Source organism: Schistocerca cancellata, chromosome 9, assembly GCF_023864275.1.
Source record: "Schistocerca cancellata isolate TAMUIC-IGC-003103 chromosome 9, iqSchCanc2.1, whole genome shotgun sequence".
Taxonomy (NCBI): Eukaryota; Metazoa; Arthropoda; class Insecta; order Orthoptera; family Acrididae; genus Schistocerca; species Schistocerca cancellata.
The window spans coordinates 140,190,312-140,217,296 of record NC_064634.1 but is presented as its reverse complement, the minus strand read 5'-3'; the positions used below and the strand labels follow the sequence as shown (position 1 = coordinate 140,217,296).

The 26,985-nt window shown below is 44.3% G+C and overlaps 1 protein-coding gene and 1 non-coding gene across 2 annotated transcripts in view; one reads left to right on the top strand and one right to left on the bottom strand.

Annotated features, from left to right (window-relative positions):
* The window catches only part of LOC126101234 (protein lethal(3)malignant blood neoplasm 1), a 151,964-nt gene that overhangs the window by 112,536 nt on the left and 12,443 nt on the right, over window positions 1-26,985 (bottom strand). The gene's annotated exons all lie outside the window — the stretch shown is intronic.
* Window positions 17,384-17,457, top strand: Trnat-ugu (transfer RNA threonine (anticodon UGU)). Its single transcript has one exon. It is a non-coding gene; the product is annotated as a tRNA-Thr (tRNA).

Here is a 26,985-nt window from a genome sequence, read left to right as displayed (position 1 = left end):
TACTGCCTCGTGCATGGATGTGTGTGATGTCGTTAGGTTAGCTAGGCTTAAGTAGTTCTAAATTCTAGGGCACTGATGACCTCAGAAGTTAAGTCCCATAGTGCTCAGAGCCATTTGAACCATTTTTGAAAGCTCTCAGAAACAAAAATACAGTGGCATCGCTTGTTAATGTTGACATGAAACTCTTTGCAAACACATCCAAGAAAAGTCCTAAAATAGAAAGGTAACGCGGTCGAGACCGATTGTTGCGCTGTAAATCCTGGCGAGTCGGGCCCTCATGCCAAGTTCCAGCGTTGTGTCAAGCCTTTCATTCGTTTACCTGATTCCACAAAAGATGCTCACCTAAACATGAGCGGGTACACACATATGAAGTACACTGTCCATGTTAATGTGACCATAGCTTAAATAATTGGATTTTGCAGCTCTGGCCGCTGCGAAACGTGCAAGGAGAGTGTCTGTGGGGTTCTGGAAGGTACTGGAGGGATGAGGAGCCACGACGTTATGCATGATTTGCATGGTTTGCTTCCAAACTATCGTCTGAAAGAGAAATTTTTGAAAATTTTGACAAGGTTTAGTTTTCCACAGAAAACGTCAAAAGACCTTGCGTATGCGGTGCCGTTTAACTTTATGTTTTTACGAAAGATACCATCCTGCAACTTGTACTCGTAATGTAGAAAGTGACGATTAATTGTGCATCTTCCGAAAGCCGTCTGTGCCGGTCAAAACTTGGAGGTAACAAGTCGTTACGGGCTCTTTCCAGGTATAAGGGATTTCTCAAATCACGGACAAGCATACATTTTCAGTATGACTTTATGCATTTGGTCGTTTACTAGTCGATAGTTATGATTATTACATTATTTGTGATAATAAAAATTAGTAGACTGCCAAATAACATTGTAACTTTAATAAAATTTCATCCGATTACACGTATTTTCCCCATTGTATCAATTGTAATATAAATAATAAAGAAAATGACTGTGTTGAAAATAAAAATAAAAACTGATGAACGGAACTCGATCCAGCGATCCAGATTCTTGAACGTTTAACACATTTTTTTTAAAAAAACATTTTGTTCTATATTGTTCGTTGAATTTCTTCAGGGCGGACGTCCGATTACACCCATTCAGTTTGTACGATGATCCGTTCGCTCAGTTCTTTTATTATAAAGGGTAACTAACGCTCTGACCGAAGACGCTTTTTTTAAAAAAAAAAATCTCATTTTGTTCGCTTTGGTTCGTTGCATCTGCTCGGGGCGGACGTCGTGAGACATCCGTTTAAGATCGTTGTCGATCGATTAACTCAGTTTTTTTTTTATTACAGAGGGCAGATAACCCTCTGACCGAAAACTCTTTTTTTTCCATTTTGTTCAGTATAGTTCGTTGCGTTTGGTCTGTGCGGACGTCACATGGCGTCCGTTCAAGTTGAACGTTGATTCCTTTACTCAGTTTTTTTATTACAGAGGACAGTCGGCCCTCTGACCGAACACGCTGAGCTACCGTGCCGGCAAATTTAACCAGTGGTGGGATTCACACCTGGGACCGAAGGAGTTTTGATTATGTATCAAAGACGTTACCCTAAGACCACGGGTGCGAACCCGGTGATGAAATGAACGCCCTTAGCTACTTACAGGCGTTGACATACGTCAACGGGGACCGATGAAAATGTGTGCCCCGACCGGGACTCGAACCCGTGCTGAGCTACCGTGCCGGCACCGCTTCAATGCCGCCGCTTCATGGTTAAAATGGCCACGCACAGATATGTATTCGACGACCGAAATTATATTGCGAGTTTCTCAATAACGCTCGAGAAGTACGCGCTACTGCTTACACATTTTGTTGTCCTCATGGAGTACTACGATTGTACGAAGTTTGCAGTAAATCCGCGTTCCAAGCGTCGTGGCCTCCCCTTGTGAGTAGACGACCAGTTACGGTACTGGCGTGCAAACCGCAGCCTTCATCACAAATGACAGCAGTCAATGGGGGCGTATGAACCAGGCGCCTGCCGTGGTGGGCCACAAGCAGCAACATTCGCTGAGCGGTCGTTGAGGAGACACTGTTGATAGTCCCTTGCTTCATCTGGGCGATCAGTTGCTCAACAGTTTCACGTGTATTCGCCAGTATACATCTCTGCAGCCGTTGTTCACCTCTGTCATCTATAGCTTGTTCTACATCTACATCTACATTTATACTCCGCAAGCCACCCAACGCTGTGTGGCCGAGGACACTTTACGTGCCACTGTCATTACCTCCCTTTCCTGTTCCAGTCGCGTACGGTTCTCGGGAAGAACGACTGCCGGAAAGCCTCCGTGCGCGCTCGAATATATTCGATACCTCATCCAGAAACGCACCCTCTCGAAACGTGGACAGCAAGCTACACCGCGATGCAGAGCGCCTCTCTTGCAAGGTCTGCCACTTGAGTTTACTAAACATCTCCGTAATGCTATCACGCTTACCAAATAACCCTGTGACGAAACGCAGCGCTCTTCTTTGGATCTTCTCTATCTCCTCTGTCAACCCGACCTGGTACTGATCTCACACTGATGAGCAATACTCAAGTATAGGTCGAACGAGTGTTTTGTAAGCCACCTCCTTTGTTGACGGACTACATTTTCTAAGGACTCTCCCAATGAATGTCAACCTGGTACCCGCCTTACCAACAATTAATTTCATATAATCATTCCACTTCAAATCGTTCCGCACGCATACTCCCAGATATTTTACAGAAGTAACTGCTACCAGTGTTTGTTCCGCTATCATATAATCGTACAATAAAGGATCCTTCTTTCTATGTATTCGCAATACATTAGATTTGTCTATATTAAGGGTCAGTTGCCACTCCCTGCACCAAGTGCCTATCCGCTGCAGATCTTCCTGCATTTCGCTGCAATTTTCTAATGCTGCAACTTCTCTGTGTACTACAGCATCATCCGCGAAAAGCCGCATGGAACTTCCGACACTATCTACTAGGTCATTTATATATATTGTGAAAAGCAATGGTACAATAACACTTCCCTGTGGCACGCCAGAGGTTACCTTAACGCCTGTAGACGTCTCTCCATTGAGAACAACATGCTGTGTTCTGTTTGCTAAAAACTCATCAATCCAGCCACACAGCTGGTCTGATATTCCGTAGGCTCTTACTTTGTTTATCAGGTGACAGTGGGGAACGCTTTCCGGAAGTCAAGAAAAATAGCATCTACCAGGGAACCTGTATCTGGTATTTTCTGGGTCTCATGATGTGCACCACAGTTGTCTCGGCGCCAGTTTTATATAGCGCCATTTTGCCATGCGCGGTATACATTAACCGCGGTGGCATGCGAGCGATTTACAGACTCAACTGTTTCGGAAATGCTTCCACCCTTGGCCTAAAAGCAAATGATTGTCCCCTTTTGGATGTCAGACATATTGATCCGTTTCCGCGTTGAGATAAGTACCGCAATGTTTTATATACCCTCTACTGCTAGTGCTGCAACCTCCAGTATGAGAGTGGTTATTTCATGCTGACGTCTGACATAAGCGGTGTTCACATTATTTTCACTGGATCGTGTAGTTTTCGTATGCTCCTTCATTTTTCTTATAAGTTAGTTAGCATTTAGCCCCATTTGAACAGTTATAACTGGCACTGTCTCTACACTATTGGCCATTAAAATTGCTACACCACGAAGATGACATGCTACAGACGCGAAATTTAACCGACAGGAAGAAGATGTAAATGATTACCTTTTAAGAGCATTCACACAAGGTTGGCGCCGGTGGCGACACCTACAACGTGCTGACACGAGGAAAGTTTCCAACCGATTTCTCATACACAAACAGCAGTTGACCGGCGTTGCCTGGTGAAACGTTGTTGTGATGCCTCGTGTGAGGAGGTGATATGCGTACCATCACGATTCCGACTTTCGTAAAGGTCGGATTGCAGCTTATCGCGATTGCGGTTTATCGTATCGCCACATTGCTGCTCGCGTTGGTCGAGATCCAATGACTGTTAGCAGAGTATGGAATCGGTGGGTTCAGGAGGGTAATGCGGAACGCCGTGCTGGATCCCAACGGCCTCGTATCACTAGCAGTCGAGATGACAAGCATCTTATCCACATGGCTGTAACGGATCGTGCAGCCACGTCTCGATCCATGAGTCAACATATGGGGACGTTTGCAAGACAACAACCATCTGCACGAACAGTTCGACGATGTTTGCAGCAGCATAGACTATCAGCTCGGAGACTATGGCTGCGGTTACCCTTGATGCTGCATCACAGACAGGAGCGCCTGCGATGGTACTCAACGACGAACCTGGGTGCACAAATGGCAAAACGTTATTATTTCGGATGAATCCAGGTTATGTTTACAGCTTCATGATGGTCGCATCCGTGTTTGGTGACATCGCGGTGAACGCACATTGGAAGCGTGTATTCGTCATCGCCATACTGGCGTATCACCCGGCGTGATGGTATGGGCTGCCATTGGTTACACGTCTCGTCACTTCTTGTTCGCATTGACGGCACTTTGAACAGTGGACGATACATTTCAGATGTGTTACGACTCGTGATTCTACCCTTCATTCGATCCCTACGAAACCCTACATTTCAGCAGGATAATGCATGACCGCATGTTGCAGGTCCTGTACGGGCCTTTCTGGATGTTCGACTGCTGCGCTGGCCAGCACAGTCTCCAGATCTGTCCCCAATTGAAAACATCTGGTCAATGGTGGCCGAGCAACTGGCTCGTCACAATACGCCAGTCACTACTCTTGATGAACTGTGGTATCGTGTTGAAGCTGCATGGGCAGCTATACCTGTACACACCATCCAAGCTCTGTTTGACTCAATGTCCAGGCGTGTCAAGGCCGCTATTACGGCCAGAGGTGGTTGTTCTGGGTACTGATTCCTGAGGATCTATGCACCCAAATTGTGTGAAAATATAATCACATGTCAGTTCTAGTATAATATATTTGTCCAATGAATACCCGTTTATCATCTGCATTTTTTCTTGGTGTAGCAATTTTAATGGCCAGTAGTGTATGTCGTATAAAGCAGAGTGCTGAGGAAGCACGTTTCATTTTACTAGGGTTGGCCTAAGTTCTTGCCGCATATAACGGCGGGGCCTGTCACGAGATCAGCACTTGACGGATTTGCATGGCAATTTCAGCCGTCTTGTCTTTCAACTCTAGCACAGTGCTCCGACACGTTTGCGAAAAATGTCAGCACCAACGTTAACGAGTGGTATAGAGGATGTTTCAAGATCTTTGTGTCAGACGTCGAGGGGAATAACTTTTGGTAGATATAAAATATCCGCTGGCGCTTCCAGGCAACTAGGCGTCATTTGGTGTTCACCGGTCCTGAGAAGAGAAGATTTCACTGAACTGTCCGGGTCGCTGCGAACTACCTACGCCAGTTCATTTGAGATAATTATTTTCAAGAAGCAAACCTTAAGAATCAGTGGCTAAACGGAAACATGTAGGTGTCTGGCTCTGAGCACTATGGGACTTAACATCTGAGGTCATCAGTCCCCTAGAACTTAGAACTACTTAAACCTAACCAACCTAAGGACATCACACACATCCATGCCAGAGGCAGGATTCGAACCTGAGACCGTAGCGGTCGCGCGGTTCCAGACTGAAGTGCCTAGAACCGATCGGCCACACCGGTCGGCAGACATGTAGGTACTTCAGAACAGAATCAGGAAATTTAATTTTCCTGGGCCTTCCTCATTGCCGGCCGGTGTGGCCGAGCGGTTCTAGGCGCTTCAGTCCGGAACTACGCGACTGCTACGGTCGCAGGTTCGAATCCTGCCTCGTGCATGGATGTGTGTGATGTCCTTAGGTTAGTTAGGTTTAAGTGGTTCTAAGTTCTAGGGTACTGATGACCTCAGATGTTTAAGTCCCATAGTGCTCAGAGCCATTTGAACCTTCCCCATTTCATTCGGAGCACATGACTGAATTGTAGATAACACACAAGCCATACACGCAAGTCGAGTGACTATGCCCTGCCGCATCTCAGGCGCATAATCAACACGAAAGGAAGTATAGCAACGCCAGGGAATGTCGGCAAACATTTTTCTCTAACGAACGTTCTTCCCAATGACGTTATTCACCACTCCCAGATATTTGATAGAACGGCTTTCAAACACCCTGCATAATCGTACTCATCTTTTGAAGAGCTTTCGAATTCCATTATAAAAGGTGCATCCTGCTATTAAAAAACGTAGTTGCTCCGTTTCACATGATGCAAGAAACAGAAAATTTACGACCTTTCCTTCGTGGGAGACCACAGTTATATAAAACTTTTTCAAAGAAATTTCCGCCATCAGTGATGAATGTAGGTGACAGGAATATATTAGCCACTAAATACGCCACACTGTATCTTAATGGTTTCTCACATTGCCCAATGTCTGCTATATTTTGTGTCTTGAATATGTTCTAGTATCCCTTAATACGACAACTGGTGCATAAGACCACACACCCACCCACACACACACACACACACACACACACACACACATACACACTCACTGGTCATACCGGACTCTAGAGTCCATTACCGCAGCAACGTATTTTCGTAATAAGACCAGAAAGATGTATTTCGGCATGAGATGTCACTGACACGTGAGACATTATTTAGTGTTAACATGTAGTTGAGAATGGCTACAAAGCCAAATGACAGTGAAAAACGACAGAATTTTTTTTTTCAGAAAAGAAAAAATTACGTGTCCCTTTGCGCTCTACCATTTGCCGTAACACCTATTTCGATCTCTTAAGCCATTCGCGAAATAAAAGGAGTGTTATGTCTTAAGCGACTCACCCTGTATACACTCTAAGAAAAAAAATTACGAACCGCCAAGGAATTACATGAATGGGACGGAAATCACGGGATGTGATGTACATGTGCAAACAAACGACTACAATTTCAGAAAAATCGGGTGATTTATGAGAAAAAACTTCACAAATAGAGCAAGTCAACAACGCGTTGATCCACCACGGGCTCGTACGCAAGAGTAGTGTGTAAGCCTAGGGACCGATGACCTCAGCAGTTTGGTCCCATAGGAGCTTACCACGAATTTCCAATTTTTACACATATAGGGAAAGTGGATAAACGTCATCCGCTAAAGTCATTCGCTAAAGCGGACGGTATTTCGTGTTGAGTGATCGTGACAGTCATTAGAGAGGATTTTGGAATAAAATGAGAGGACGACAGCTGCAAAAGTCACTGCAGAGCTGAATGTCGCTCCCGCGGAAGCTCTCCGAAAAAACAAAAAAAAAAATAAATCCAACTTCTGGCGGAATTTACATCCAGAGTTTGAAATATGGCGGGGTTTCGGTGATGTTTCGGTTATTCACACCACGGAATTCCATGGGCACCGTGGTTACTCTGCAAGGCCTCATTACTGCCAAGGATGGGGTTACTATTTTGGCTGATAAGGTCCTTCGCACAGTACAATGCTTGTTCCCAAATGAGGATGCTGTGTTCCGCCGCTGTTCACATAGCTCGCAACGTCCAGGACCGGTTTCGTGAGCACGAGGATGAATTTTCGTATCTGCCCTGACCAGTATAGCCACCAAATCTCAACAGTATTGAGCATTTATGGTCTACTTGGGGAGAGAAGGATGCATAATCACTATCCACGTCTATAATCGTTACCTGAACTTGAAACTCCCTGACAGATTAAAACTGTGTGCCAGACCGAGACTCGAACTCGGGACCTTTGCCTTTCGTGAGCAAGTATTCTACCACCTGAGCTACCTAATCACGACTTACGACCCGTTCTCACAGCTTCAGTTCTGCCAGTACCTCGTCTCCTACCTTCGAAACTTCACAGGAGCTCTTCTGCGAAACTTCCAGAAGTAGTACTCCTGGAAGAAAGGATATTGCGAAAACATGGCTTAGGCCGGTATTACACTATCAAATTTCTTTGTCAAAGATTTGATCAAAGATGTGATCCAATATTCCGTCCAATATATTTGACAAAGATCTTTGACGTAGCGCTAGAGGGGGTATTACACTGTCATCAAATTTTTCGTCAAAGTTCAAGATGGCTGACAACAACTTGTTACTAACCGCAGCAGTTCTACGTACTCCAATTGCATTCTGTGCACATGCGGAAAAGAAGTGGGGGAAAAAATGGAACCATACATACGAGGTTGACAGTCTTAAAAGTCCTGGGATTACAACTTGATAATAAATTTAGTTGGGAGGAGCACACCACAGAACTGCAGAAAGGCCTTAACAAATCTGTATTTGCAATTCGAGTGTTAGCAGACATAGGAAACATAAAAATGAAAAAGCTTGCATACTTTCATTCCATAATGCCTTATGGGATAATATTTTGGGATAAATCTTGAATTCAAACAAGTTTTCGAGGTCCAAAAGCGTGTAATACGTATTATTTGTGGAGTAAATTCACGGACCTCCTGCAGAAACCTCTTCAAAGAACTGGGTATACTAACTACTGCCTCTCAGTATATTTACTCGTACTTCTTAATGAAATTTGTCGTAAATAATATATCTCTTTTTCCAACAAACAACTCAGTTCATACATACAATACCAGGAACAAAAATGATCTGCACAAGGACTTAAAAGCGTCTGTGATCTATTCTGTTACTCGTTTTTATTCTCTGTGGGTGTTTTTAGTATTTGGAAAAAGGGACCGATGACCATCGCAGTCTGGTCCCTTTAATCCCACAAACCAACCAACTTACTTTAGTTCAAAAAGGGGTCCACTACTCAGTAACACTCATCTTCAATAATTTGCCAGGAAACATAAAAAAATTAGTTAGAAATAAAGATCAGTTTAAAAGGAGCCTGAAAGACTTACTACTGGCCAACTCCTTCTACTCCATTGGCGAAATTTTTAATAGAAACAAATGATGTATTGTATTTATTCATACTATTAGTATTGTTATTTCAGCTTAAAAAAATCGACATGTTCCACATCCACGAGGCTCTCCTCAGCACGGATCTATGGAACGAAACACTAATCTAATCTGGGTAAAGCCGTGGGTTTTACGACGACACGATAAAAGCATTCAACAAAACTTGTTACGTGAGCTTACAGTGGAAGACGTCAAGTCGTACATCAATTACTTAAGAATGGATGAGCATACATTTCTGTATGTGCTCAATGAAGTGTATCCTCATATCACAAAGCACAATATTCACTTAAGAACTGCTACATCTTCTGAAGACAGGCTCACTATAACACTCCCATTCCTTGCTACAGGAGAGGGTTATGTTATGTTAGGTTAGGTTAGATCAGCTTAGGTCTCCAATCTTCTTAATCTATTTTTGTATTCAGGGTGCCTCACGTTGTAAAGCGCCTCATCAGCTTCAGACATCTCTATTAATTTTGTAGTTGTCGGCACACACCAATTGTATTTACTGGCAATGGTTATAAAAACACTACAGACGACAGTACGCTGCAGCGATGCTAGCGCTCCATGTGGTAACATGTCACATAGCAGTGAACAGAAGACAAGCGGTTTCTTTGATCAAATATACAGCGAGGCCCTAGATTTGATCAAATATTGGACGACATTTGACAAAGTCCCTATTACACTATCAAAGATATTGGACAAAGAAATTTGATAGTGTAATACCGGCCTTAGCCACAGCTTGGGGGATGTTTCCAGATTGAGATTTTCACTCTGCCGTGGAGTGTGCGCTGATATGAAAGTTCCTGGCATATTAAAACTGTGTGCCGGACCGAGACTCGAACTCGGGACCTTCGCCTTTCGCGGGCAAGTGCTCTACCATTTCTGTTACCTGAACTTGCCACCATTTTCCAGGAATAGTAGTATAAGATTCCACTGGAAAGCATACAGGTCTGTATTAATTTACTCCGAGACGACTGGAAGCTGTTTCTAGTTCCATGGAGTTTCCTTTGCCGTTTTAGGCATGTTATGTGTGGTGTTTCTGGTGTTTCCGTATTTTTGTCCACCACCTGTAAATTTCAGCCGTGTTAGATACAGTAACATGCCGAGATTCTAGTGAACACCTGCGTGGTGTATGCAGGGAAGCGAAGCGACCGCTAAGTACAGAGGTCAGTCGCGGAGCGGCGGATCACTCGGGTTTGTGAGAACCTGTCGTAGAGACTAGTGGCCGGCTCGCACTACGGTACGCAACCGCGAGTACGCTCCACCAGTGGCCGCGCTTTCCCGCTACAAAGGGGAGAAGATTCTCTCCGCTGTTGCGCAACGACGCTGCTGTGATGCAGCCGTTAAGTCCGCGGGGCGCACTTAACTCACGGTTGGCGGCATTCAAACGTCTGCCGCCGGCTGTGGAGCCGTCTCACGCACCGAGTGAAGCAGCACGCGTCCCACTCAGTTACGTGGAAGTACGAATGTAAAGTAAGAGAGAGCAGGAGTATTAAAAACAAGAAATATGCTAAGGAACCAAAACATTTTGACCACTACCTACTGTGAGGCTATGTGCCCCTGGTGGTTTTGTGGGCACCTGGCGGCGTTAAGGAAAGTTGTAACGTCTTCTGGGAAAACACATATTATATGTGGTAAAAAAAAGAGAAAAGAATAATTGAACTGGATGATTGGTCAAGTGGTTCAAATGGACCTTAGCGCTATGGGACTTAACTGCGGAGGTCATCAGTCCCCTAGAACTTAGAACCACTTAAACCTAACTAACCTAAGGACATCACAGACGTCCATGCCCGAGGCAGGATTCGAACCTACGACCGTAGCGGTGGCGTGGTTCCAGACTGAAGCGCCTAGAACCGCTCGGCCACTCCGGCCGGCCCATTAAATAACAGGATCACCATACTACATGCACATATTGCGGATCATCTGGATCCCTTTATGCTTTAAGGTTTCCCCGACGGCGATGGCATCTTCCACCAGAAGAACTGTGCTTGTCACAAAGCCAGAATCGTGCTACAGAGGTTTGAGGAGCTTGATAATGAATTCACGTTGATGTGTTGGGCACCAAATTCACCTGCTCTCACCCGATGGAACAAGTCTTGGACGCTATAGGGCGCCATCCCCGCACCCGTAAACCATTTGGGCGTAATTTACGTAAATTGAGTGACCTGTGCCTTGAAATCTGGTGCGATATACGTCCAGCAACGAACCATGCCATCCAAAATCTTTGCCGCATCACGTTCTAAAGGTGAACCGACACGCTGTTTTGCATAATGTTTCGGCTCATCAGTGGATGTTGGTTAATAATGGCGAGTGATAACAGTCTCAAATACACTCTAAGAAAAAAAAAAGTCGACACACCAAGAAGGAATTATCTGAATGTGACGGAAACCCGTGGATGTGATGTACATGCACAGACAAACAAATGACTGCAGTTCCGAGAAACGATGGATGATTTATTCAAGAGAAATAGCTTCACAAATCGAGAAAGTCTGTAAGATTTTTGTTAATATCTGGCCCTTATGGAGGTAGTTACTGGGCGTGGCATCGATTGACAGAGTTGTTGGATGTCCTCCAGAGGGATATCTTGCCAAATTCTGTCCAACTAGTGCAATAGATGGTCAAAATCCCGAGATGGTTGGAGGGTTACACCGATAATAGTCGACGTTCTCAGTTGGGGAGAGATCAAGCGATCTTGCTGCCCAAGGTATGCTTTGGCAAGCACGGAGACAAGCAGTACGTTCGCAGTGTGTGTGAGCGGGAATTATTTTGCTGAAATGTAAATCAACGCTGGCTTACCATGAAGGGCAACAATACGGGGCGTAGAATATCGTTGACGTACCGCTGTGCTGTAAGGGTGCTCGGGTGACAACCAAAGGGCCCGTGCTATGAAAAGAAATTGCATATCAGACCATCACTGCCGGCCAGAGTGGCCGAGCGGTTCTAGGCGCTACAGTCTGGAACCGCGCGACCGCTACGGTCACAGGTTCGAATCCTGCCTCGGGCGTGGATGTGTGTGATGTCCTTAGCTTAGTTAGGTTTAAGTAGTTGTAAGTTATAGGCGACTCATGATTTCAGAAGTTAAGTCCCATAGTGCTCAGAGCCATTTGAACATTTTGAAGACCATCACTCCTGGTTGTTGGGCCGTATGGTGGGCAACATTCAGGATGGTATCTCATCGCTGTCTGGGGGGTCTATAGAAACTTCTTCGTCGAGCAATCTAGTTGACTGAAGTAGAACTGTCTTCAGTGACGAGTCCCTCTTAGAATTTGAGTTCCGACGATCAGCGAAGACGTGTCTCAAGACGCCCTGGAAACTGGTGGGATACCAACCTGTTCTCTGCCATGCGTCCCGACAACCAGAGTGATCGTCAGGGGTAGCATTTCTTTGCATAGCAGAACCCCTTCTGGTTGTCATTCGCGGCAACCTTACAGCACAACGGTACATCGACGGTATCCTACGCTACGTTTTGTTGATGTCCTTCATGAAAGCTATCCTGGATTTACATTTCAACCAAATAATTCCAGCCTGAACACGGTGACAGTTTCTAATACTTCTCTTCGTGCGTGCCGAACCTTATTCTTGACCGAGCGAGGTGGCGCAGTGGTTAGCACACTGGACTCGCATTCGGGAGGACGACGGTTCAACCCCGTCTCCGACCATCCTGATTTAGGTTTTCCGTGATTTCCCTAAATCGCTTCAGGCAAATGCCGGGATGGTTCCTTTGAAAGGGCACGGCCGATTTCCTTCCCCATCCATCCCTCACCCGAGCTTGCGCTCCGTCTCTAATGACCTCGTTGTCGACGGGACGTTAAACACTAATCTCCTCCTCCTCCTTATTCTTGCCAGCAAGGTCGCCAGATCTCTGCCCAACTGCGAAGATTTCGACCATTATGGGCAGGTTTCTCCACCCATCTTGAGGTTTTGACGGTCTAAAGCGGCAATTGAACAGAATTTGGCACGATATTCCTCAGGATGAAGTCCAACGAATCTATCGAAATTGCTTAATTTGTGAAGCTCTTTCCTTTGAATTTATCTGAAATTGTAATCATTTTTTGTCCGTACGTGTACATCACATCTCTCGATTCCGTCCCTTTTGAATACTTTCTTCGTGGCCAATCTTTTTTTTTTGTCTTAGAGTGTATTTTATTACTGCTATCATCGTAAACTGCTTGATAATTATTGGATAACAACAAGATTTCCACATGTAACTCTGTGTCGCAGTAATGTCGTCGCATGAAGTTACTGGCAGAAAAAGCTGACAAGCGGTCTACCCCAGCAGTGCACGCGCCAGCGTAATTGCTGCTAACTCGTAAGATAATATCGCAGGCTGGTTGGTGGGAAAACCAGACACCTGAAGACCTTCGTAAGTGGATGCAATCAGGTGTGGCATGACACTGATGGCTGTAATGAATAACATTGTTGAAGGAAGACCATAAGAGCATTCCATTGTCAGCGCGAAGTGTATCATCTCACAAGCGACGAAAGAAAGCCTGCAAAGGAATGGTACATTGCGTCACATGTTCACAGCGGGGCTCCTTGGCTGTATGGTGGTGATCAGTTTATATTAAATCTATCATATATGTAGAGGACAGCCGGTTCCGCTAAAGTTACTCCAGACCCTTCCCGGACAGTCCTTCTACTACCTATATTCAGAGTAAAATGGACACCCGGAAGTTTTGGTTCACCCACTGCACCACTGCACCAATAATTATGGCCAGGATAATGTTCTCAAATGAAACCGAATTCAGTTTGACAACCGCGTATGGGAATCTTCTTTTACGGCGTATGCGCATATCTCGCCATGATGCGCCGAAGATGGAGGATCGTGACGATTACGATGGACATGGAGTCATTGCCTGGCCGCCTGTGATGAGAAGTGCACTAACACTGCTGCGTATCTTCGTGGCAATTTCTGTGCCAGGGCACGACATTTATCGAAAAAGTGGAAGGGTGTATTCGAATTTTCCGTGATGTAGTGGAACCTTCATTTTCATGGATCACAGGAGCATCTCGAGAGGATAGACAAGACAGCTGAAATACGGGAGGCAGTGAACATGGGGTGCCTGGAGCCGGCTGTATATTCGTCTGATGTGAATATCTTAAGGGGGGATGAGACGTCAAAAATTTAAAAAAATTTAATTTTTCAAAAATATGCCTATTTTGTAGCGCACATCTTCCTGAACAGTTAGATGTATTAAACATATATATTTGAGAGACTATAATGCGCGTTATTTGGTCTTAAGTGTACCAAGATGCAGCGCCACACATCTCTGCACAACATTGTTCTGTCATATGTAAGTGTATTTCGCTGTGTATAATTCGAACGTTTATATTTTATATTCAGGGACCTGGCAAATGAAAAAATGTCTTCATGTTGGTACCCAAAACCCAGATGAAAGTTTTAATCAAAGTGTATGGTAAAGATTGCCATAAACCATTTTTGTGGGAAGAAATGCACCTCCTATTAGTGTTTATGGTGCAGTTTCATATTTTAATGACGGTGTGCAAAGCAGGAATATTTTTTAGAGAAAATGGGAATTAAGCACAGAGTGAACTGCATCAAAGCTTTGTAAGTGATAGACGAAAAATGGTTCAAATGGCTCTGAGCACTATGCGACTTAACATCTGAGGTCATCAGTCGCCTAGAACTTAGAACTACTTAAACCTAACTAACCTAAGGACATCACACACGTCCATGCCCGAGGCAGGGTTCGAACCTGCGACCCGTAGGGGTAGCCCGGTTCCAGACTGTAGCGCCTAGAACCGCTCGGCCACTCCGGCCGGCCTGTGATAGACAAAGAGCGTGTAGTGAAAGCAGGTAAATCATTTTTGGAGGTGATAAAATGAAGAAGAGTGCATCACAGGAATGTGAAAAGAAAGAAAACTGATTTAAAAAATATAAAAGAACCTGCTTATGGTGATGTACAGTTCTAAAAGAATTCCAAATAGAAGCAGAAACCTTAACGGCCATTTTCCGAAAAACACAAATTTCTGTATTTACGTACATGTAACACTCAAAATAAATATCCTATTACTTTCAAACTTGGTATGCTTATTAAACACCATATCCTTAATGTAAAACTCTAGAATTTTCCAAAGATATTAAAAACTGTGGTAAAAACTGAGATAATTAACTATAAAATTTGAGTTTTTTCTAAACATGAAGTTTAAAATGTAACAGCTCATTCATTTTTTTCATATATTAAAAAAAAAAAATCTAGAGTTTCATACACCTGTAAGTATGGTTTGTATGCTGTGCAAAATTCATAGAACATTCTCTCGTACTTATGAAGACAAGTGTAGCTACAGTAACAAATGCAGCCAATAGTAAGTGAAAAAATTATGAAATTGCGCGTATAAAAAAAATTATTTTGTTGTGTTTTTGAGCTTCCACTGCTATGAGTGTGAATCCAGAATTCTTCCTGATCACACGGACATAGTTTTATTAATTTATTTGTAAAAGTATCGACAGAGGAAATTAATTTGACGTCCTACCTCCCTTAAGGCATATATTAACCGTTCTCGGGATAAGCATCGCTAAAAGCATATCATCATTACGGCTCCCCCTCAGAAAATGCAAATACCTGTATGTAACAGTCTGTAAGGGTATGAAATGGAATTTTCGCATTGGCTCAGTCGTAGGTAAAGCAGATGGAAGATTTAGATTTATTGGCATGAAGCTAGGAAAACGCATTGTATCTGCAAAGAAGACGGCTTACAAAGCACTCGCACGTCGTATTTTGGAACATTTCTAATGTGTTTGGGATTTATACCAAATATGACCAATAAGATTACAAAAAGAACAGAACGAATAGTCACTAGTTTGTCACCTGACAGATGCTGAAAAGCATGAACTGCCAGACCCTTGAAGACAGACGCAAGCTATCCCGTGAAAGATACAGTAATATGTGGTATGATGGTTTACTCTTCACTGTTTCTTGCAGAATATAGATGCAGACAGCCTTGGCCAGATTTTAATGTAGACGATCATTTATTGTTGCCATGTTCTACTGATAAGTTGGAGAGAGGGAAGTTGCTATTCGATACTACTCTGGCCATTTGTTTCGGTTTTAAATTATTTTTTAATGCCCCATGTCTGTCCAAATCGTGAAATATTCAGCGTGTTGCGTGAAGAAAGTAGATTTATTAACGAGATCTTTCGGTGTGTTAGTGCCCATTCCAACAAAGTTAAAATACAACATTCGAGAATTTCCTATCAGTTAACAAGAACAGCGCAAAACACTGATACTGCATACGTAAGCAAGTAACAATGTAATAGAAGATATTAAACTCTCATACTAAACAATATACAGACTACAAATTATGATTCGTGTTATATTAGAAGAACCATAAACAATAACAGCAACATATGTTTTGAGTAAATTGAAACGTAATGTGCTCTCAATGATAATGCACTTGTCCTAGACATCAAATAATTTTTATACTTTTTACCTCATGGCGCATTTCGGGACAATCCCGTTATCAGACCTGTTAAAATCAGTGAAATGTGTCTTGTCCGTTTCGACTACATTCAGTAACACCGTAAGTGTCCAAACTCTTTGTCATTTTTTAATAGGTCTGATGATTGGGTTCCCCGGAAACAAGTCATGAGGTAATAAATAAAAAGAAACTATTTTGTGACCAAGACAAGTGTATTATACTACAATTCCAAGGATGGTGGCACATCTCCTGTCAGATTTTTTGTTTCAAATAATAAAGTAATGTGATCTCCTGTGGTTAGTATAGTAATAATAACAACCATAATAGTAAAGGACAGTGGAGTCAAGCTATTCGCTATTAGTCTCCGAGATATACACAGGGCGTAACAAACTATCAGAAAACTTCAAGAGCTTAGGGAACAAACAGAGAACTGGAGTCCTTATCCAGACACGTCATTCAGCCACGTTACAGAGCTTCGAAGTTACAGTGACCAACGCCTGCCTCTAGGCTGCCCCTTCAGCAGCAAACGTGAGTTTGTTTACTAGCACAGTGTTGTTGAGTCCCGTGTGAACACCGTCGATGCTGTCTCACGTCTTGAATTCTGTCAAGCTTACTGCGAGGATAGATAACCCTGTAGGTAGGGCAACCACAGCTATGAGTAGTCTTCTTGGGTATTAATAAACTTAGTCCTTTTATTTTTATATATATGAAGATAGTAACTGTGCAGCTTCTCTAGAATAAATGATAATTAATTGAAACACTCAGCTGCCGACAGGTGTTGTTGATATACCTCGATGGGGACAGCTGAAAATGTGTGCCCCGAGTGGAACTCGAACCCGGGATATCCTGCTTACATGTCAGAGGTTCTATCCATCTGAGGACACAGATCAATAGCGCGACTGCGCGCAGGTTTCCCAAACTCTTACCGGAATAGTCACCTTAGTGTGTGCGAGTAATGAGTGGATGGGCAAACATCTATTAGGTACATTACGTATGTGGATTGTGGATAGTTGCGAATGTGGGTCTCACGGGAAGCGTGCAAGAGACAAGTCCCTGCAGTCGCGCTATTCATCTGTGTCCTCGGTGGCTCAGATGGATAGAGCGTCTGCCATGTAAGCAGGATATCCCGGGTTCGAGTCCCGGTCGGGGCACACATTTTCAGCTGTCCCCATCGAGGTATATCAACACCTGTCGGCAGCTGAGAGTTTCAATTAATTATCTTTGATTTTTAGATCACTGCCGGTATCGCGCCAAAAAAGCCGCATTTTCAGCCGAAAATATGACTAAAAATTAGATCTATGAAACTCGGTACTTTGAACCCGAATTTCGCTGTCCGTCAGAGCAAACGTAGCTAAATGGCGGTATGTCACGGAATAAAACAGCTGGATGGTTCCGCTTCTTCAGGACTCGGACGTAACTAGCACAAGTGTAAGGTTCCTGACAATGGGTTCGTCCTGAACAGCTGTCGAATAACAACTAATTTGTACGTTGCTTAAGGGATTTAAAATAGTTGTTTATCAAGTATTTTGAGTGTCGCGCATCCGGAACGTTCACTTATTATGGACGATGTAGTATAGTAGCTAGATCCCTATTCGCCGAAGTAACATTTTCGCATCCAACAGCGGGGTAATGAAATTGTGTAAATGAAGTGCAGATGCCAGATAACGTTCTTCGTCGACCCAAGAACATTTCAACAAATAAACTGCAATAGAAAGCCTCCTTACCAGATAAGTCTCGGATGGTCGCTCTGAAGGCTCCACCTCAAGGACCCAACGCAAAAAAGTCGCGTACGTTGGTGGTATTTTACAAGTTTAGCACCGAAAGAACCGGAGATAAGGAGGTGGGTTGTGACAGTTGCAGTATGTCATTTGAGTAAAAGATGATACAGGTACATGATAAGGAACGTAAATCGTAGTGGGAGGCGTCAAGGACGCTGCTATGATCAGACGTTTTGTATAAGTACCCAGGCGCCGTGCTTAGCGTAATGACTTTACTCCAGCATGGCTGGTCAGAAGGACATCTACTGTAACGCCGTAATTGAGGTGGAAATCGTTTGGTCCATTCATTACGCCACTTCCTGTTCATGACGCGAGTGAGTAACATATTTCAACAGCCCACAGTAAAGTGTACGGCGGGAGGCGGCTCTGGCAGTCACAGGTAGCTGGAGATTACATCTGCGACGCGGCCCGCAATTACGGCAGGCTGACCGGGCTGACCCCGTGGGTCGATAGCAGCCGCTGATCGGTTTCTCCTGAGACCTTCCTTTCACTGTCCTGCCGTCTCCGTGGGCCCGGGAACCGGCTGACTCGACACCTGTCCACATGTAGGTAGCCTTCTACAGGGTGGTCCACTGATCGTGACCGGGCAAAATATCTCACGAAACAAACGTCAAACAAAAAAAATACAAAGAACGAAACTTGTCTAGCTTGAAGGGGGAAACTAGACGACGCTATGGTTGGCCCGCTAGGTGGCGCTGCTATAGGTCAAACCGATATCAACTGCGTTTTTTAAACTAGGAACCCCTATTTTTTTATTACATATTCGTGTAGTACGTAAAGAAATATGAATGTTTTAGCTGGACCACTTTTTTCGCTTTGTGATAGATGGCGCTGTAATAGTCATAAACATATGGCTCACAATTTTAGACGAACATTTCGTAACAGGTAGGTTTTTTAGATTAAAAAACAGAACGTAGGTACGTTTGGACATTTTATTTCGGTTGTTCCAATCTGATACATGTACCTTTGTGAACTTATCATTTCTGAGAACGCATGCTGTTACAGCGTGATTACCTGTAAATACGACGTTAATGCAATAAATGCTCAAAATGATGTCCGTCAACCTCAAAGCATTTGGCAATACTTGTAACGAATTTCCTCTCAACAGCGAGTAGTTCGCCTTCCGTAACGATCGCACATGCATTGACAATGCGCTGACGCATGTTGTCAGGCGTTGTCGGTGGATCACGAGAGCAAATATCCTTCAACTTTCCCCACAGAAAGAAATTCTGGGACGTCAGATCCGGTGAACGTGCGGGCCGTGGTATGGTGCTTCGACGACCAATCCACATGTCATGAAATATGCTATTCAATACCGCTTCAAGCGCACGCGAGCTATGTGCCGGGCATCCATCATGTTGGAAGTACATCGCCATTCTGTCATGCAGTGAAACATCTTTTAGTAACATCGGTAGAACATTACGTAGGAAATCAGCATACCTTGCACCATTTACATTGCCATCGATAAAATTGGGGCCAATTATCCTTCCTCCTATAATGCCGCACCATACATTAAGCCGCCAAGGTCGCTGATGTTCCACTTCTCAGAGCCATCGTGGGTTTTCCGTTGCCCAATAGTGCATATTATGCCGGTTAACGATACCGCTGTTGGGCAATGACGCTTCGTCGCTAAATAGAACGCGTGCAAAAAATATGTCATCGTCCAGTGGAAGAACTGTACACGACGTTCAAAGTCGTCGCCATGCAATTCCTGGTGCATAGAAATATAGTACGGGTGCAGTCGATGTTGATGTAGCATTCTCAACACCGACGTTTTTGAGATTCCCGATTCCCGCGCAATTTGTCTGCTACTGATATTCGGATTAGCCGCGACAGCAGCTAAAACACCTACTTGGGCATTGTCATTTGTTGCACGTCGTGGTTGACGTTTCACATGTGGCTGAACACTTCCTGTTTCCTTAAATAACGTAACTATCCGGCGAACGATCCGGACACTTGGATGATGTCCAGGATACCGAGCAGCATACATAGCACACGCCCGTTGGGCATTTTGATCACAATAGCCACACATTAACACGATATCTACCTTTTCCTCAATTGGTAAACGGTCCATTTTAACATGGCTAATGTGTGACGAAGCAAATACCGTCCGCACTGACGGAATTTTGCGTGATACCACGTACTTATACGTTTGTGACTATTACACCGCCATCTATCACAAAGCGAAAAAAGTGGTCCAACTAAAACATTGTTATTTCTTTACGTGCTACACGAATATGTAATAAAAATGAAGGTTCCTATTTTAAAAAACGCAGTTGATATCCGTTTGACTTATGGCAGCGCCAGCTAGCGAGCCAACCATAGCACCCTCTGGTTTCCCCCTTCAAGCTAGACGAGTTTCGTTCTTTGCAGTTTTATCGTTTGACGCTTATTTTGTGAGACATTTTGCCCGGTCACTATTAATGGACCACCCTATATACAGGTACTCACGTCAATCCCATGTTGTATCTGAGTGTCACTGTACGTCGATATACACTGAAGAGCCAAAGCAACTGGTACACCTGCCTAATGTCGTGTAGGGCACCCGCGAGCACGCAGAAGTGCTACAACACGACGTGGAATGGACTCCACTAATGTCTCAGGTAGTGCCGGAGGGAACTGAAACCATTAATCCTGCAGGGCTGTCCACAAATGTGTGAGAGTACGAGCGGATGGAGATCTCTTTTGAACAGCACGCTGCAAAGCATCCCAGATATGCTCAACAATGTTCATGTCTGGGGAGTTTGGTAGCCAGCGGAAGTGTTTAAACTCAGAAGAGTGCTCCTGGAGCGACTCTGTAGCAATTCTGTACGTGTGGGGTGTCACATTGTCCTTCTGGAATTGCCCAAGTCCGGCGGAATGCGCAATGTATATAAATAGATACAGGGGGTCAGACAGGATGCTTACGTACGTGTCACCTGTCAGAGTCTCCACACCATTACAGAGTCTCCACCACCTTGAAAATTCCCCTGCTAATATTCAGGCTCCATGGATTCATGAAGTTGTTTCCATAGTCGTACACATCCATCCGCTCGATGCAATTTGAAACGAGACTCCTCCGGCTCGGCGACATGTTTCCAGTCATCAATACTCCAGTGTCGGTGTTGAAGGGGCCAGGCGAGTCGTAAAGGATTGTGTCGTGGTGTCATCAAGGGCACACGAGTGGTTCTTCGGTTGCGAAAGCCCGTATCGATGTTTAGTTCAATGGTTCGCTAGCTCTTGTTGATGGTCCACCATTGAAATCTGCAGCAATCTGCGGAAGTGTTGCACTTTCTTTACATTGAACGATTCTCTTCAGTCATCATTGGTCCCGTTATTGGTAAGGAGTATTACGGGATTCGTGACATTCACGGTACATTCATGAAATGGTTGTTCGGGAAAATTCTACGCTACATCGCTACCTCAGAGATGCTGTATCCCACTGCTCATGCACCGCGTACAACACCACATCAAAATTCACTTGAATCTTGACAACGTGCTGTTATAGCAGCAGTAACCGATCTTAGAACTACGCCAGACACTTTTTGTCTTATATAGGCGTTGCCGACGGCACCGCCGTCTTCTGCCTGTTTACATATCCCTGTATTTGAATACGCATTCCTATACCAGTTTCTTTGGTGCTTCAGTGTATATAGCCTCCGTAAGTCACTGTACGGTGTGTGGTGGAGAGTAGTTCACACCAATGTTATTGATTTTTCTACCTATATCATTTTCGATTGAACGAAGGTAAAATGACTGTACGCCTGTGCTTGTGCCATTAAATTGGCTACACCAAGAAGAAATGCAGATGATAAACGGATATTCATTGGACAAATATATTATACTAGAACTGACATGTGATTACATTTTCACGCAATTTGAGTGCATAGATCCTCAGGAATCAGTACCCAGAACCACCACCTCTGGACGTAATGACGCCCTTGATACGCCTGGGCATTGAGTCAAACAGAGCTTGGATGGCGTGTACAGGTACACCTGACGATGCAGCTTCAACACGATACCACAGTTCATCAAGAGTAGTGACTGGCGTATTGTGATGAGCCTGTTGCTCAGCCACCAGACGTTTTCAGTTGGTGAGAGACCTGGAGAATGTGCTGGCCAGCGCAGCAGTCGAACATTTTCTGTATCCAGAAAGGCCCGTACAGGACCTGCAACATACGGTCGTGCATTATCCTGCTGAAATGTAGGGTTTCGTAGGGATCGAATGAAGGGTAGAGCCACGGGTCGTAACACATCTGAAATGTAACGTCCAATGTTCAAAGTGCCGTCAATGCGAACAAGAGGTGACCCAGACGTGTAACCAATGGCACCCCATACCATCACGCCGGGTGATAAGCCAGTATGGCGATGACGAATACACGCTTCCAATGTGCGTTCAACGCGATCTCGCCAAACACGGATGCGACCATCATGATGCTGTAAACAGAACCTGGACTCCTCCGAAAAAATGACTTTTTACCATTCGTGCACACAGGTTCGTCGTTGATTACACCATTGCAGGCGCTCCCGTCTGTGATGCAGCGTCAAGGGTAACTGCAGCCATGGTCTACGAGCTGATAGTCCATGCTGCAGCCAACGTCGTCGAACTGTCCGTGCAGACTGTTGTTGTCTTGCAAACGTCCCCATCTGTTGACTCAGGGATCGAGACGTGGCTGCACGATCCGTTATAGCCATGCGGATAAGATGCCTGTCATCTCGACTGCTAGTGATACGAGGCCGTTGGGATCGAGCACGGCGTTCCATATTACTCTCCTGAACTCACCGATTCCATATTCTGCTAACAGTCATTGGATCTCGACCAACGCGAGCAGCAATGTCGCGATACGATAAACCGCAATCGCGATAGGCTACAATCCGACCCTTATCAAAGTCGGAAACGTGATGGTAGGCATTTATCCTCCTGACACGAGGCATCACAACAACGTTTCACCAGGCAACGCCGGTCAACTGCTGTTTGTGTATGAGAAATCGATTGGAAACTTTCCGCATTTCGGCACGTTGTAGGTGTCGCCACCGGCGCCAAACTTGTGTGAATGCTCTGAAAAGGTTATCATTTGCATATCACAGCAACTTCTTCCTGTCGGTTAAATTTCGCGTCTGTAGCACGTCATCTTCGTGGTGTAGCAATTTTAATGGCCAGTAGTGTATCTTATGCTATATTATTATAATCACCACGCCAGATAGCCGCACTGTCTAGGCCGTCTTGTCACGTCCCGCGTGGCTTACCCCGTCTGAGTTTCTAGTCATGCCTCGGTCATGGGTGCGTGTGTCTTTCTTAGCGTAAGTTAGTTTAAGTTAGATTAAATAGCGTGTAAGTTTAGGGACCGATGACCTCAGCAGTTTGGTCCCATAGGACTTACCAAAATATTTCCAAACTTTTTTTCAGACGTGCTATTATGCGTGCATAATGTTCTTACAGTATTCACCTATGAATACAGATTCGCTAAGTGTACTCTAACGGAGTTTCACAAGACCTACATATATTTCTTCCAACGATTCCCAACAACGTTTCCCGAGCAACTCTGTTAAACATTCGTTTGGGCTATAACGGCCGAAAATGATGTTAGCAGCGATTTGCGTATATTTTCTAAGCTATTCGATGCCATATCAAGTTGTCGACTAGAAAAGAGAAATTAAAACCATTATCTCCGATAGTGACTTTTCATTGACGTGTTTTGAAGGCTTACACCACCATTTCAAGTGGTGTCCTGAACTGCGATAGGTAGGTGGTTCTTATCTCCATAGCGATAGTAGTCTGACGGTAAGGGACGTGTGTGTTGTAATCGGTCCAGTGGTTTAGAAGGAGATGTGGGGCACGCACGCGCGCTCACACACACTCTCTCTCTCCTCTCTCTCTCTCTCTCTCTCTCTCGCTCTATCTCTCTCTCTCACACTCACTCACACACACACACAAACAAACACATTTTTACAATATATATATGGGTTTCCCATGTTGTCAAAAGCATGTCATGTGTCGTTAATGGGAGTAGCTATGCCAGATTTATTAGGCATGCTATTCCTGAATGCATTTTTATGTTTTTAAAATCTGGTTCGGAAACTTAGTCTAGTGTCCCTCAAATGGTGTGCTTGGTGTTCATTTCGCTTGTAAACGTCTGATTTGTAGAATTTGTCTTTGTTAGATTTAATATTGTGTGACAGTCTATTAGATATTTATTTGCGGGAGGAGAAAGCAGTTATTACAGATATTGTCTCAATACACTATCAATTTTCTATGAGATGCTACCAAAGAAGGGAAGGCTTACTGTCCTGGTGTCTGTCTAACTGTTGTTCTTATTTTTGTTTCTACTTATTCCTTTTATAACTTTCTGAGCTCTTTCGTGTTCGAGCGCAAGTTCGAAAACATTTAAAAATGTTATTTGTTTAATTGTTCCAATTAGCGGCACGTAGATGCAAGTTGCACGGAGCATATAACATGTCACTGAGCACCGAACTGCTACAAAATGTAGCAACAGTCGCTACACTGACTCGGGCTAGCGTGTAGAGTGCTAACAGGTGCAATAGCGAGCAACCAATTGCTTCTTGTTTGTCTAAGGTAAACGTTCAAAATGTGCTTTCCAACTGAAGTTGCTGGGAAATGTGAAATCCGTTCTGTAAGTCCAAGTTCAGCGGCAATAAATCACATTCAGTATGTGTAAAATGTAAATGAGTTGAGTGAAGGTGTTGACTATTAACAGCGCGGAAGAACGAACTTTAATGATCATGAAAGACGTGACTGTTCGTCTACAGGTTTAGAAAGTAGACGAAACTAACGTGAAAGCTAGCGTTTAACGTTACCAGCTACGTGAAATCGTGACGCAACAGTTATGTTACCAAATGTTCTTTCTGTGCTCACTGAGTTCGAAAACTCCTTTCTGATCATTTAAAAACACAACTGATGGCTTCTTCTCTTGACTGGACAGAACTGTGAACGTTGGCGAGACATTTGTCTTCTAAGCCAACACGGAGGCAGAGCACCAGTCGGTGATGTGGATTAATACCGCCTGCCGTTTGTTTCAAACTGTCTAGGACCTTGTTACTGTTCGTCCTCTTCGATGGACTACATTAACTCACCAGAGCCCCGTTACTTTTCTCACACATTACTGTCAGTTCTCATCAATACAGTTCCAGAGAGATAGTTCAGCAAAGCCTATCTAAAATTACTTTTCAATTCTTGTGATAAATGGAATGGCATAATTTTAACACTACCGGCCATTAAAATTGCTGTACCACGAAGATGACGTGCTACAGACGCGAACTTTAACCAACACGAAGAAGATGCTGTGATATGCAAATGATTAGTTTTTCAGAGCATTCACACAAGGTTGGCGCTGGTGGCGACATCTATAACGTGCTGACATGAGGAAAGTCTCCAACCGATTTCTCATACACAAACAGCAGTTGACCGGCGTTTCCTGGTGAAACGTTGTTGTGTTCTACATCTACATCTACATACATACTCCGCAATCCACCATACGATGTGTGGTGGAGGGTACTCGGCAGGAGAGCCAACACCGGTTTTGAGAGGAAGCCGAAAGGCACGCGTTTTAGCTCACGCAGGCTGGCGTGAGGTCTTGAACAGGACAAGGAAATTAGACTTAGAAAAAACTGACGTAGCTGGTGGAATACTTAACTTTAATCCATAAATGGTGAACGTCGCTCTTGAGGGTACATTATTCACAATCTCAATAGTAACTGGTAATGGCGCCTTGCTAGATCGTAGCAAATGACGTAGCTGAAGGCTATGGCAACTATCGTCTCGGCAATTGAGAGCGTATTTTGTCAGTGAACCATCGCTAGCAAAGTCGGTTGTACCACTGGGGCGAGTGCTAGGAAGTCTCTCTAGACCTGCCGTGTGGCGGCGCTTGGTCTACAATCAATGATAGTGGCGACACGCGGGTCCGACGTATACTAACGGACCGCGGCCGATTTAAAGGCTACTACCTAGCAAGTGTGGTGTCTGGCTGTGACACCGCAGGTACCTCATACCACAACTAGCATCTTTTCTCCCTGTTCCAGTCCCAAACAGAACGAGGGAAAAATGACTGCCTATATGCTTCTGTGCGAGCCCTAATCTCTCTTATCTTATCTTCGTGGTCTTTGCGCGAATTGTAAGTTAGCGGCAGTAAATTGTACTACAGTCAGCCTCAGATGCTGTTTCTCTAAATTTCCTCAGTAGCGATTAACGAAAAGAGCGCTTCCTTTCCTTTAGAGACTCCCACCCGAGTTCCTGAAGCATTTCCGTAACACTCGCGTGATGATCAAACCTACCAGTAACAAATCTAGCATCCCGCATCTGAATTACTTCTATGTCCTCCCTCAATCCGACCTGATAGGGTTCCCAAACGCCCGAGCAGTACTCAAGAATAGGTTGTATTAGTGTTTTATAAGCGGTCTCCTTTACAGATGAACCACATCTTCGAAAAATTCTACCAATGACCCGAAGACGACTATCCGCCTTCCCCACAACTGCCATTACATGCTTGTCCCACTTCATATCGCTCTGCAATGTTATGCCCAAATATTTCATCGACGTGACTGTGTCAAGCGCCACACTACTAATGGAGTATTCAAACATTACAGGATTCTTTTTTCTATTCATCTGCATTAATTTAGATTCTTCTATATTTAGAGTTAGCTGCCATTCTTTACACTAATCACAAATCCTGTCCAAGTCATCTTGTATCCTCCTACAATCACTCATCGACGACACTTTCCCGTACACCACAGCACCATTAACAAACAGCCACACATTGCTATCCTCCCTATCCAAATGATAATTTATGTAGATAGATGCCTCATGTAACGAGGAGAAATGCGTACCATCACGTTTCCGACTTTGATAAAGGTCAGATTGTAGCCTATCGCAATTGCGGTTTATCATATCGCGACACTGCTGCTCGC